Source organism: Leptonychotes weddellii, chromosome 10 (genome assembly GCF_054177405.1).
Source record: "Leptonychotes weddellii isolate Sample4059 chromosome 10, ASM5417740v2, whole genome shotgun sequence".
Lineage (NCBI taxonomy): Eukaryota > Metazoa > Chordata > Mammalia > Carnivora > Phocidae > Leptonychotes > Leptonychotes weddellii.
This window is the reverse complement of record NC_138378.1, coordinates 22576473-22590256: the sequence shown is the minus strand read 5'-3', so window position 1 is coordinate 22590256 and position 13784 is coordinate 22576473.

The window sequence follows — 13784 nt, the reverse complement described above, 5'->3', positions numbered from 1 at the left end:
TTAGAAATTTTACCAAAGATTAACAATAATCTTTGATTCTTCCAAAGGGGCGCAGGCCTCTAGACAGTCCTCAGGTTACACAAAAGCCTTGTGAGACTGATTCAACCAGAACTACTAAGTAACCTTTCTCGGGAAAGCACAGGGTCAGTGCTTTTCAAGAAGCCTTGTACTCCAGGGACACCTGGGTGGTTCAGTCAGTTGAGCGACTGACTCTTGATTTTGGCTCAGGTGATGATCTCCTGGGATGGAGCCCCACCCCCACCCCATCAGGCTCCACACTCATCGCAGAGTCTGGTAGGGGATCCTCTCCCTTCCCTCTCCCTCTGCCCCTCTCCTCTCTCTCTCATAAATAGATAAATCTTTTAAAAGAAGCAGAAGCGGGCGCCTGGGTGGCTCAGTTGGTTAAGCGACTGCCTTCGGCTCAGGTCATGATCCTGGAGTCCCGGGATCGAGTCCCGCATCGGGCTCCCTGCTCAGTGAGGAGCCTGCTTCTCCCTCTGACCCTCCCCCCTCTCATGTGCTCTCTCTCTCTCATTCTCTCTGTCTCAAATAAATAAATTAAAAAAATCTTAAAAAAAAAAAATTTAAAAGAAGCAGAAGCCTTGTATTCCAACTCCACAGTTGAGAGACTCCTGTTACAGAACAGACTGAGCCAAGCAGATGAGGCTGCAGTCAATCTACTTACTGCCCTGTGGCTCACAGGGCTCCCAGCCAACACCTTCCTACTCCTGGTCCACTTGAAGTCTGCTTTTTGCCACCAGTAAATCCTAGAGATCAAGAGACCCAAGGCTGTAGATGTCTACATGACTTCTCTTAGAGGCCCAGCAGGGATGCCCTCCTCCAAGATCCATCCTATACCCTCTGATCCTGCTAACCACACAGAGGCGCAAACCCTGGTTCCCAGACCAGCTGACATCAGAATGAGGCACAGCCTGAGGGGAAGAAGAAAGGAAAGTGCCAAAGACACGAAAATCTCTGTTTCTCTTTAATCAGAAAATGTTTTAATTGTATGCTGTTCTTGAAAGATAGTCTCGCTGAGTGGGAATTCTAGGTTGGCAGGTTTTCCCTCAGCATGTTCCCTCAGCCCTGTCTTCTGGCTTCTCCTGAAGCTATTGACAAGTTTGCTGTCACGCAAATACTCCTACCTTTTGTAGATAATCTGTCTTTTGGTCTTTCTTTCAAAAACCTATAACCCAAGTCTAATCATGAGAAAAAACACCAGACAAATCCTAATAGAGAGACATTCTACAAAATACCCAACCAGTTCTCAAAACTGTCAAGGTCATCAAAAATAAGGAAAGTTGGAGAAACTGTCCCAGCCAAGAGGAGCCTAAGGAGACATGACAACTAAATGAAATGTGGGGGCGCCTGGCTGGCTCAGTCAGTACAGCAAACAACTCTCGATCATGAGTCCGAGCCCCATGTTGGGCGTGGAGCCTACGTAAAATAAATAAATGAAATGTGGTGTTCTGGAGAATGACCGGAACAGAAAAAGGGCATTAGGCAAAATCTAAAGAAATCTGAATAAAGTGTGAACTTCAGGTAATAATAATGTATCAACATTGGTTAATTGTGACAAATGTACCATAATAATGTAAGAGATTAATAATAAGAAAACTTGATGTGGATGGGACGCCTGGGTGGCTCAGTCGTTAAGCATCTGCCTTCGCCTCAGGTCACGACCCCAGGGTCCTGGGATCGAGTCCCGCATCGGGCTCCTTGCTCAGTGAGGAGCCTGCTTCTCCCTCTCCCTCTACTGCTCCCCTGCTTGTGCTCTCTCTCTCTCTCTCTGACAAATAAATAAATAAAAATCTTTAAAAAAAAAAGTTGTTTAAAAAAAAGAAAACTAGATGTGGAATGTATGGAAACTTTCTGTACTATCCTCACAATCTTTTGGTAAATCTAAAACTGTTTGGGGGCGCCTGGGTGGCTCAGTCAGTTAAGCGTCCAACTCTTGGTTTCAGCTCAGGTTGTGATCTCAAGGTCATGAGATCGAGCCCCATGTCGGACACTGTGCTCAGTGCATAGTCTGTTCGTCCCTCTCCCTCTGGTCCTCCCCCTGCTCTCTCTCTCACTGTCTCTCAAATAAATAGGTAAAATCCTTAAAAAATTTTTTTAAATAAATTGTTCTAGCTGTACAGTTAGGCAGTTCCTTAAATGCTAAACATAGGGTTATCATATGACCCAGCAGTTCTACTCTTAGGTATATACCTGAGAGAAATGAAAACATTGACCACACAAAAATTTGTACACAAGCTTTCACAACATTATTACTACTATTGCCAAAAGGTAGAAACAACCCAAATGTCCATCAACTGATGAATAGATAACCAAAATGTGGTCTATCCATACAATAGATGATTATTAAGTAATAAGAAAGAATGAAGTACTGAGTCATATTACAACATGGATGAACCTCAGAAACATGCTACTAAGTGAAAGAAGTCAATCACAAAAGACCACATATTATATGAAAGGAATAGGTAAATTTATGGAATAAGCCAATCTATAGAGACAGAAGATAGATCAGTGGTTGCCTATGGCTACAGCAGGAGGAAGACAGAAAGACTGCCAAGGGGTAAAGGGTTTCTTTTAGGGGTGATGAAAATATAAAATGAAGGGCACCAGTCAGTGGAGTGTGCAAAGCCCCACGTTGGGTGTAAAGATTACTTAAAAATAAAATCTTTTAGGGCGCCTGGGTGGCTGTCGTTAAGCATCTGCCTTCGGCTCAGGTCGTGATCCCAGGGTCCTGGGATCGAATCCCACATCGGGCTCCCTCCTCGGGGGGGAAGCCCGCTTCTCCCTCTCCCACTCCCGCTGCTTGTGTTCCTGCTCTCGCTATCTCTGTCTCTGTCAAATAAATAAATTAAATCTTTGAAAAAATAAATAAATAAAATAAAATAAAATAAAATCTTTTAGGGCGCCGGGGTGGCTCAGTTGTTAAGCGTCTGCCTTCGGCTCAGGTCATGATCCCAGGGTCCTGGGATCGAGCCCCGCATCAGGCTCCCTGCTCAGCGGGAAGCCTGCCCCTCCCCCTGCTTGTGTTCCCTCTTTCGCTGTGTCTCTCTCTGTCAAATAAATAAATAAAATCTTTCAAAAAAATAAAAAATAAATAAAATCTTTTAAAAAAGAAATAGGGGTGCTTGGGTGGCTCAGTTGGTTAAGTGCGTTCGGCTTAGGTCATGATCTTGGGGTCCTGGGATCAAGCCCCACGTCAGGCTCTCTGCTCAGTGGGAAGTCTGCTTCTCCCTCTCTCTCCACCTCTCCCCCCTACCTCCGATCATTCTCTCTTGCTTTCGTTCTCTCTCTCATAAATAAATTTTAAAATGTAAATAAATAAATAAGAAAATATAAAATGAAAATCTGACTAGATTATGGTGGTGGTCACACCACTCTGTAAATCTACCATTGTGCACTTTATTTACTTTTTTAAATATTTTATTTATTTATTTGAGAGAGAGAGAATGAGAGAGAGCATGAGAAGGAGGAGCGTCAGAGGGAGAAGCAGACTCCCCTGCTGAGCAGGGAGCCCGATGCGGGACTTGATCCCAGAACCCTGCTATCATGACCTGAGCCGAAGGCAGTCGCTTAACCAAACGAGCGACCCAGGCGCCCCTCCATTGTGCATTTTATTTTTTTAATTTTTTTTTTTGAAGATTTTACCCACTTATTTGACAGAGAGAGACACAGCGAGAGAGGGAACACAAGCAGGGGGAGTGGGAGAGGGAGAAGCAGGCTTCCCATGGAGCAGGGAGCCTGATGTGGGGCTCTATCCCAGCTATTGCAGCTATTCAGATGTTGCAGCCTGATGTGGGGCTGGACCCCGGGACCATGACCTGAGCCGAAGGCAGATGCCTAATGACTGAGCCACCCAGGCGCCCCTCCATTGTGCAGTTTATTTTTATTTTTATTTTTTAAAGATTTTATTTATTTGACAGAGAGAGACATAGTGAGAGCAGGAACACAAGCAGGGGGAGTGGGAGAGGGAGAAGCAGGCTCCCCGCGGAGCAGGGAGCCCGATGTGGGACTCGATCCCAGGGTCCTGGGATCTAGCCCCATGTTGGGGTCCCTGCTCAATGGGGAGTCTGCTTCTCCCTCTCCCTCCACCTCTCCCCACCCACCACCTGGCTCGTGTGCTCTCTCAAATAAAATCTTTTTTAAAAAATAAAATAAAATAAATGAGTAAACTTTATGGTATGTAAATTATATCTCAATACAACAATGTACTTACGTGATTCCAGTCTTATTCCAATGAAAGAAACATTTACAATTTTCAGAACCACTGTCATACTGGACTCATGTCCCCAAATATGAGAGAGAAGATCTAGAATGGATCATAGCTATTCCTGTCCAGTCATGTTTGAGATTCACATGTGGCAAGCCTTTTTTTTTTTTTAAGATTTTATTTATTTACTTGACAGAGAGAGACACAGCAAGAGAGAGAACACAAGCAGGGTGAGCGGGAGAGGGAGAAGCAGGCCTCCTGCAGAGCAGGGAGCCCGATGCGGGGCTCAATCCCAGGACCCTGGGACCATGACCTGAGCCAAAGGCAGACACTTAATGACTGAGCCATCCAGGAGCCCCTCACAGGTGGCAAGCCTTAACGAACTGATAATTTCCTTTATTTCCATATTATAAGTTGTATGATTCAGATGTTGCAGAAATACTTGTGTATCAAAATAGGTTTTGCCATATCCATTTCACTCTTAGCAGCGCAGTAATGTATTTTTAGATTTTTATCCAGCACTATGGATTTTTTTTTTTTTGAGCAAGAAAGTTGTTCAGAGTATCTAATCCTCTAAATTGTTAATTGATTTATGTTTTTAAAAGGTCCCTCTGGCCACCAAACAGAATATGGGCAATGTGAGGGGGTTTGGATTGGAAGCAGGGAGACCCTTAAGAAGGGTATTTAGTTTATATATTACTGCGTAAAAAAACAACCCCACTCAGAGGCTTAAAACAGTGACAGTCAATTATATACTCACTCTCTGCAGTCGTGGCAGAGCTCAGTGGGGACAGCTCATCTCTGTCCCACATAGTATCAAATGCAGTGGCTTGACTGGAGGATGGAAGATCTATTTTCAAGAGAGCTCATTCATTTGCCTAGCAAATTGGTATGGACTCTTGGCTGGGAGCCCAGGTGAGGCGGGGGACTGGGGACTTCTGTTCCTGTCCATGAGCTGCTGGGCTTCCCCACAGCATGGTGGTTGGAGTGCGAGATCAAATGCCCCAGGAAAGCAAGGTGGAAGGTCATGGTGTTCTTAATGATCTAGCCTGGGAAATCACATAACATCATTTCTACTGGGCTCTGAGGGTAAAGACAGTCACAAAAGTCCCCCCATATTCAAGAGGAGGAGAATGTTACTCCACCTCTTGATGGAAGAATGAGAGGATCCCAGAAAAGCATATGGAATGGGAGCTATTGTTATGGCCATCTCTAGAAAATACAATCTGCACAGTGGCTATTGAAGTTGTCCATATGGCAGATGGCAGCAACCGGGACTAGGGAGTGGCTGCAGCAGGGATGGAGAGGAGTAAATATAATTAGCAGGTATTGGGGAGGGAAGATGGATAAGACTTGCCAAAAGCTTGGGTGCAGAAGGTTCAGAAGAGTCAACAGCAGTTGGGAGATGTTGAAAGTGTGTGACCACCGAAAATAACCTAGGAAGAGTGCAGAGAAAGAAGAAAAATGAACCAAGAATTGAGCCCCGGGGTAAAAATCAAGCCAAAGAGGAGAGAGAAAGGTTAAACAACCATCTCAGGAAGCAGGACATTTGCTCTTGGGTGTGTTTTGTTGAGTGGGGTGGGAGGGATTAAGAGAGGGTTTTTCTCTTTTAACCAGTCATCTTGGGGCTCTGATTCTAACTCCTGGGCAAGAAAATAAACCTTGTGGGGGGATGCTACCGGTTCACACTGGGTTTTGATAATGCCCAGGTAAGAAGCAAGAAGGTTTCAGAGGCTAGAAGTAAGGGGACAGGAGGCAGGGCAATGGGTTTGGCTTTCTTGCTAAAGAGAATGAGGAGCCAGGAAGGTGTCAGCCTTGGCAGAGACCGATTCAGAGTCATGGTCTAAGAGCCTTTAGTCTCAAATCCAACATTTCACAAAAGAGGAACCAGAGGTCCTAGAGAGCCTCACTAGCCCTGTCTCCGCCCCAGCCCAGTATTGGTCACTGGCAAAAGACACCGTTAATGAGCTGGAGACCAGTTTATGACGCTGGGGCCCCATGGTTTCCACAGCCTAGCGCCACCTCTGACTGCTGCCTGCAGAGGGCAGCAGAGAGCCGGAGCTGCAGGGTCCCAAGCAGGCTGCCCATCCAGCCCTGGCAGAAGAAAGAGGGGAGTCTAGAATGCGTGAGGCACTTTCTTCCCTTCCTCGCCTAAGGATGATACATCCATTTCACAGATGGTGATAATAATAATAATTGTTACCATTATTATACCAGCCACCCTTTTTTAAGCCCATCCCATCTCTGCATCCCTACCACCTTATCACTGACCCAGCCAATGGAAAAAAACCAGTTTTGGTGGGTCAGGCAGACTTGGCCTCACACCCTGGCTCTTCCACAAACACCGTGTGACCTCAAACACATCACTTCTTCTCTGAGTCCTCCTTTCCTCATCTGTGAAATGGAGATAATATAACAAAAGACTGAAGAGCTCTAAGAGAATTAAATGGCTCTGTATGGAAGAGCCTCCTTCCATTTTAATTCCTTCTTCTGGCTTCCATGGACAGTTCTATTTAGACAAATGTTATTAATGTCACTTAACAGACATTCACTCTGTGTCTGCACCTATCCTGGGTGCTTGGGGACACAGGGTGGGCATCCCAAATGGACAAGAACCAGGAAAGCAGGGGCGCCTGGGTGGTTCAGATGGTTAAGCATCTGCCTTTGGCTCAGGTCATGATCCCAGGACCCCGGGATCCAGCCCCACATCCGGCTCCTGGCTCAGCAAGGAGCCTGCTTCTCCCTCTCCCTCTGCCTCTCTCCCTGCTCATGCTCTCTCTCTCTCTGTATCTCTGTGTCTCAGATGAATAAATAAAATCTTAAAAAAAAAAAAAAAAAAAAAGAACCAGGAAAGCAGCTCTGTGTAAGGGTGGGTCCCCACCAAACCTAGGGTCTGCCTATTTGGATTAAGAGCCAGGGTTAAAAAAAAAAAAAAAAAAAAAAAAGAGCCAGGGTTCCAAATTCCTGTTGCCTTGCTTGAAATTTTTCTTGTGCCATTCACTATGTGACCTTGAGAAGCTGACTCTGTTTTCTTTTTTTCTTTAAAGATTTTATTTATTGGGGCACCTGGGTGGCTCAGTCGTTGAGCATCTGCCTTCGGCTCAGGTCATGATTCCAGGTCCTGGGATCGAGCCCCGCATCGGGCTCCCTGCTCCAAGGGAAGCCTGCTTCTCCCTCTCCCACCCCCCCTGCTTGTGTTCCCTCTCTCGCTGTGTTTCTCCCTGTCAAATAAATAAATAAAATCTTTAAAAAAAAAAAAAAGATTTTATTTATTTACTTGATAGAGAGAGAGAGAGAGAGCAAAAGCAGGGGGAGTGGCAGGAAGAGGGAGAAGCAGGTTCCCCGCTGAGCAGGGGACCCTGTGATCATGACCTGAGCCAAAGGCCAACACTTAAATGACTGAGCCACCCAGGCGCCCCCTGACCCTGATTTCTGAGTCTCAATTGCATCATCTGTAAAATGGGGACAGTTGAAGTACCTAGAGGATCCAAGTGACTTTTTTTTTTAAGTCTTATTTATTTAAGTAATCTCTATGTCCCATGTGAGGCTTGAACTCACGACCCAGAGATCAAGAGTTGCATGCTCTTCTTTTTTTTTTTTTTTAAAGATTTTATTTATTTATTTGACAGAGAGAGCACAGCGAGAGAGGGAACACAAGCAGGGGGAGTGGGAGAGGGAGAAGCAGGCTTTACACGGAGCAGGGAGCCCGATGTGGGGCTCGATCCCAGGACCCTGGGATCATGACCTGAGCCAAAGGCAGACGCTTAATGACTGAGCCACCCAGGCGCCCTGAGTTGCGTGCTCTTCTGATTGAGCCAGCCAGGTGCCTCCAGAATGACATTTAAAAGTGACAAAAAAAAAAAAAAATTAAAGTGACAATGCACAAGCAAATGCACATAGTAAGGATTCGGTAAATTTAAAATCAAAACAGGGCTAGCCTCCCTTAAAGTTATTTCTCCCCTAAGCAGTCTTTATTGCTCATTCAGGTCACTAACCACCCTCCTCAGATATACCAAAGCAGGCTGGTATCAGAGAAGAAGCCAAACCCCAGTATCTGAAGATTGGCTCTGTGGGACCTTGGGCATCTAGCCTTTCTGTTCTTCAGTTTCCTATCCAAACTATTGTGTCCACAGTCGTCCCTACCTGTGAGGGTTCTCATGAGGTGAAATGAAAGTCATAGCAAGAAAGTGCTTAGCACAATGTCCCACTGAATGAGTACACAGCATAGATTTGCTTCTTCTGCTTATTTCTATGACTACTGTTACCATGCTATCTTCCATGTCCACCCTGTCAACTGTTCCTAAGGAGTCAACCTCCTAAAAACCTCTCAAAGCTGTCTTTGCGCCCCATTTCCCAGGCCTGGCCCTGCCTATCATCCCACACTTGTACTCTGGGCTTGTTCAAACACACATTACCGGGCCCCATCCCGGAGCTTGCCATTCAGCGGGTCTGCAAGCTCCCAGGTAGTGACGATGCTGTGGTCCAAGAGTCACACATTGACACCCTCTGCTTCTAAGCTCTTCCCAGCTCTTCTCTGACTCAGGGGTCTTCCATCTAACCTTCTCCAGGCAGGGGCTGGGAACTGGGGTGACTTTGGGGCAGGAGGTCACTCACTCACGGAGTCAGAGGTTATAGGCTATCTGCGAGAGTAATTTTAGGGCCTAAAAATCCCACACGCCCCCCTCTCTGTTCCTTTCCCAAGCTCCCCCACAACACACAAGCACCCCCACCTCCCTGCCCCCACAAAAGCAGAATTGGGTGCTCTCTTCCACTTAGTCACTGCAGGAGGAGTCCCAAGCTGTGGAGTGTGGAGGGAGCTCCCCCTGGGCCCAGAGCCCACCACCCTCATGCTGCATCCAGAACAATCCTTCATCCTTTCTCACAGATGTTTCACTCACCCTACTCTCTGCTCTGAAATTCCCTCAAAAGCATTCACTAGCAATTTTTCCAAATCACAGTTATTACCTTATTACTTTGATATTAATAGACTTCAATTGGCATCAAGGAGTCAGTTGGAACGTGCCTGGACCCAGTGTGTGCGGAGGGATTCAAGGAGGCAGCCCGGCATGAAGGCTGGCCTGGCTGCAACTCTGTGGCTAGGCCCTGCTGGCCTCCTTCCCCAACCCCTTCCCTCCCTCGTGCCCCTGAGCAGCTCAGAGAATCCCGCAACCAGACTCCTGGGATACAGTGGAGGTCGGATCATCCACTCTCCAGAGGCCTCGAGTCACCCAGCCAAACAGGGGCAGCACCCAGAAGGGTATTCAGGGCCCCTGGCCCCCCAGGGCAGCATTTCCCCCTTCCTCCCCTCCGCTACGCCCCCAAGACGGATCTGACTCGGAGACCCTCCAAACCCTAGCCTGCGTGAGGGGAGTCAGAAATGACTCCTTGCCTCCCAGTAATAACTAATACTGATTGACTACGGTCCATAAGCTCTCGAGGTGAAAACTGACTTAATCCTGGCAGACAGCCTCTCTGCTGTCCTGCCTGTCACTCCCTTGTGGTGTATTCAATAAACTTTCATGTCCTTAAAAAAAAAAATGGGGGGCATCTGGGTGGCTCAGTTGGTTGAGACTCTGCCTTTGGCTCAGGTCATGATCCCAGGGTCCTGGGATCGAGCCCCACATCAGGCTCCTTGTTCAGCAGGAAGCCTGCTTCTCCCTCTCCCTCTGCCTCTCACCCTGCTTGTGTTCTCTCTCTCTGTCAAATAAATAAACAAAATAAAATCTTAAAAAAAAAATGACTTAATCCTTACAGCCTCCTATGAAATAATGCCGTCATTTAACCCATTTTACAGATAAGGAAACAGAGTCCTGGTCAAGAAGAAGGTTACACAGGGACGCCTGTGTGGCTCAGTCGGTTAAGTGGCTGCCTTGGGCCCTGGTCATGATCCCGGGGTCGTGGGATCAAGTCCCACATCAGACTCCTTGCTCAGCGGGGAGTCTGCTTCTCCCTCTCTCTCCCTCTGCTTGTGCTCTCTCTGTCAAATAAATAAAATCTTAAAAAAAAAAAAAAAAAAAAGAAGAAGAAGAAGTAGAAGAAGGTTACACATTGTAACTTGGAAAGTCCTCAGGGTCGATCCCAGACCTGAACCAGTCAACTACTGATGCCCTAGGATCCTCCTCTCCTCACTCTGAGGCTTTCTTGTCTCTAGCAGCGCCTGCACCCTCCCTCTGGGTCCCAGGATAATAATGAGATGTAGCTCATATGTACTGGGGGCTAGCTCCATACCAGATGCTTTCCAGGCATTATCTTACTTCTCCCTCAGGACTGTCTTCTGTGATAAAGATTTAATTAGCTCCATTTCAGATGAGCAATGAATGAGAGCTTAGGTGATCCCAAGAACTCACTCTCAGTAGCAGATCTGGAATTAATTCAGATGGTCCTGGCTCTCAAGTCTATTCTTCTAACCTTGAGACTCTTGGGCCAGTGCCCTCCTCTCTAGGCTTCAGTTCCCCCGTTACAATAATCGCAGGGACCATTGATGAGGGCTCACTGAGTGCCAGGCACCAGTTTGCCACAATCCCCACCTGGCCCATTGCACTTGATCTTATTAGTGCATTTGGATCTGTGACCTGTCATAACCACCAGGCGACACTGCCTTGGTCATACCTGACCACTCTCAGGTGGATGATGAGTGGGTTTCCAAGTCCAAGGCTCTCCGGGAACATTGCTTGGGAAATTCCTCCCTAAATGGAATGGGGGAAGGGACCTTCTAGGCAGAAAGGCTGCCCAGGGCAAGGCAGGCCAGGGCTGAGAGTGATTGGCAGTCAGACTAGGCCAGCCACGCCAGTCAGGGTGGGGGAGCAGTACAGAGGATCCTTTGTCAGGCCAGAAGCGGCAAGGCCGCCCCATCCCCACCATCTGGCTCCAGCTCCAGCCCAGTGATGCATGATGGGGAAGTGGGGGTGGGGGTGCTGGGGGCTGCCCACCTGCTCTGCCTCCTGGGATAAGCCAACCCAAGACCTCCCAGGCCCATCTGGCCAACACATCCTCAAACCCTAACCACCCCCGAGGCCTCCTTTCAACAGGCTGAAATTGGCCGGGAGTGTGGCCAGCCTGTCAGGGTCACAGGTCACGTTAATCTGCTAGAACAAGGGAAGGCGGGAGGGTGGGCAGGCGGGCAGGCAGCCGGTGTGGGCAAAGCCCTGGCAGTTCCTGCCGTCTGTTCTGGTGGCTGAGGAGGGAGGTTTTCCTCTTCTGGGAGTCAGGGAGGTGGGCCGGAAAGAACACAGGGCTCTAGGAATATTGCAGATGCACACATCTTGCTACCCAGCAATTGCACTTCTGTGTGGGGACCCCAGAGAAGTCTCACAAAGTGTCATTGCAGGATTGGGTATGATAGCAAAATACTGGCAATAACCTAAATGCCCATCAATAGGGGACTGGATAAACATAAGAACCTAGACAACTGTCCTCAGTGTTACTCAACTACTGGGCCTGAGTGGGGAGCCCCCCAGCCCCCCGATGTTAACAGGACTCTAATCTGATCCAGGAAATTCTTGCCTGGAAAGATAGGACTGGAAACCAGTAAGTAACTTCACTATTTGCCCCAGGAAATTCTTGCAGACCAATTTGTTTGGGCAAACGGTTTGCTCACCTTGGCAAATACCTCTCTCTGACAACAAACAAATGAAATGTGGTCTCTTTTTTTTTTTTTTTTAAGATTTTATTTATTTATTTGAGAGAGAATGAGACACAGAGAGCATGAGAGGGAAGAGGATCAGAGGGAGAAGCAGACCCCCCACTGAGCAGGGAGCCCGATGTGGGACTCGATCCCGGGACTCCAGGATCATGACCTGAGCCGAAGGCAGTCGCTTAACCAACTGAGCCACCCAGGCGCCCGAAATGTGGTCTCTTTATACAGTGGAAAACTCTACAGCACGTAAAGGGAATGAACTCAAAATGGATGCATCTTGAAAACATAAGGTGAAGTGGAAAAATCAAGTTGCAGAAAGGTGTGGACATATATGAGGACATATATGACATTTTTAAAAACACACGAATAATATTGTGTACGATTTTAGTAAGCACACTCGTATAAACACAAGTCCGGGTATAAAAACACGCATGTGATGTGTGGAAACCCCAAACCTGAGGCGTTTATGGAAACCACCAAACTCCCCGATGTGGTGGCAGGAAGAGCAGTGGGGTGGAGTAAACAAAGGCTTTCACCTGAAGCTGTAATGTTTTAGCACTTTTGTTGAAAAGGAAAACAAAAAAGATTTGAAGTCACATGATTAAAATGGTAGTACAGTATTTGATTATTTGGGGAAATAGTTACCCAGATGATTTTTTTTTTAATTTCCTAAAATCTTTTTTTTTAATTTCCTTTGTTTTTGTTTATTTTTAAAGATTTTATTTATTTATTTGACAGAGACAGAGATAGCGAGAGCAGGAACACAAGCAGCGGGAGTGGGAGAGGGAGAAGCCCGAGGAGGGAGCCCGATGTGGGACTCGATCCCAGGACCCTGGGATCATGACCTGAGCTGAAGGCAGACGCTTAACGACTGGGCCACCCAGGAGCCCTGTTTGTTTGTTTTTAAAGATTTATTTATTTGACAGAGAGAGAGATCACAAGCACCCCACCAATTGACCTTCTGAACAAATTTTTTTCTTTGCACACACATCTGAACAACTGTTACTTCCTTAATTCTGGGAATGGGGTTACTCCTCCCTTTGTTTGAGTGGCAAAATTAGGGGCTCAGAGAGGTGAAGGGACTTGTCCAATGCCACACAGACCTAACTCCTGGGTTATGGAGTTGAGTCTGACCTGCCCTTCTTCCTTTAGCTCTGGGAATGTTTTCTTTTTTTAAACACAGAAAAGCATACAAGATGATTTGCATTAAGGTATTTACATTAAAAAAAAAAAAAGCCCAGGGGTGCCTAGGTGGCTCAGTCCACTTGGTTAGTCAGTTGAGCCTCTGACTCTTGGTCTGGGTTCAGGTCTGTGATCTCATGGGTTGTGGGAGCCAGCCCTGCACTCAGCAGGGAGTCAGCTTGAGATTGTATTCCTCTGCCCTACCCCCCAACTCATGCCCTCTCTCTCTCTAATAAATAAATCTTTTTATCTTTAGATTTTATTTATTTATTTGTCAGAGAAAGATCGAGCACAAGCAGGGAAAGTGGCAGGCAGAGATAGAAGCAGGCTCCTCACTGAGCAGGGAGCCCAATGTGGGACTCATCCCAGGACCCTGGGTTCATGACCCGGGCTGAAGGCAGATGCTTAACCGACTGAGCCACCCAGGCGTCCCACAAAGAAATTAAAAAAAAAAAAAAAAAGCCCACTTCACAGACCCATTAGGTTGGCTATTACCCCAAAAAACAGAGACTAACAAGAGTTGGTGAGGATGTGGAATTGAAACCCTTGAGCACTGCTAAGGGGAATGGAAAATGGTATGGCAATTTCTTGAAAAATTCAATATAGAATTCCCATATGATCCAGCAATTTCACTTTTGGGTATATACCCAAAAGAACTAAAAGTAGGAACTCAGGGGTGCCTGGCTAGCTCAGTTGGTGACCCTTGAGCTTGGGGTCATGAGTTTGAGCTTTATGTTGCGC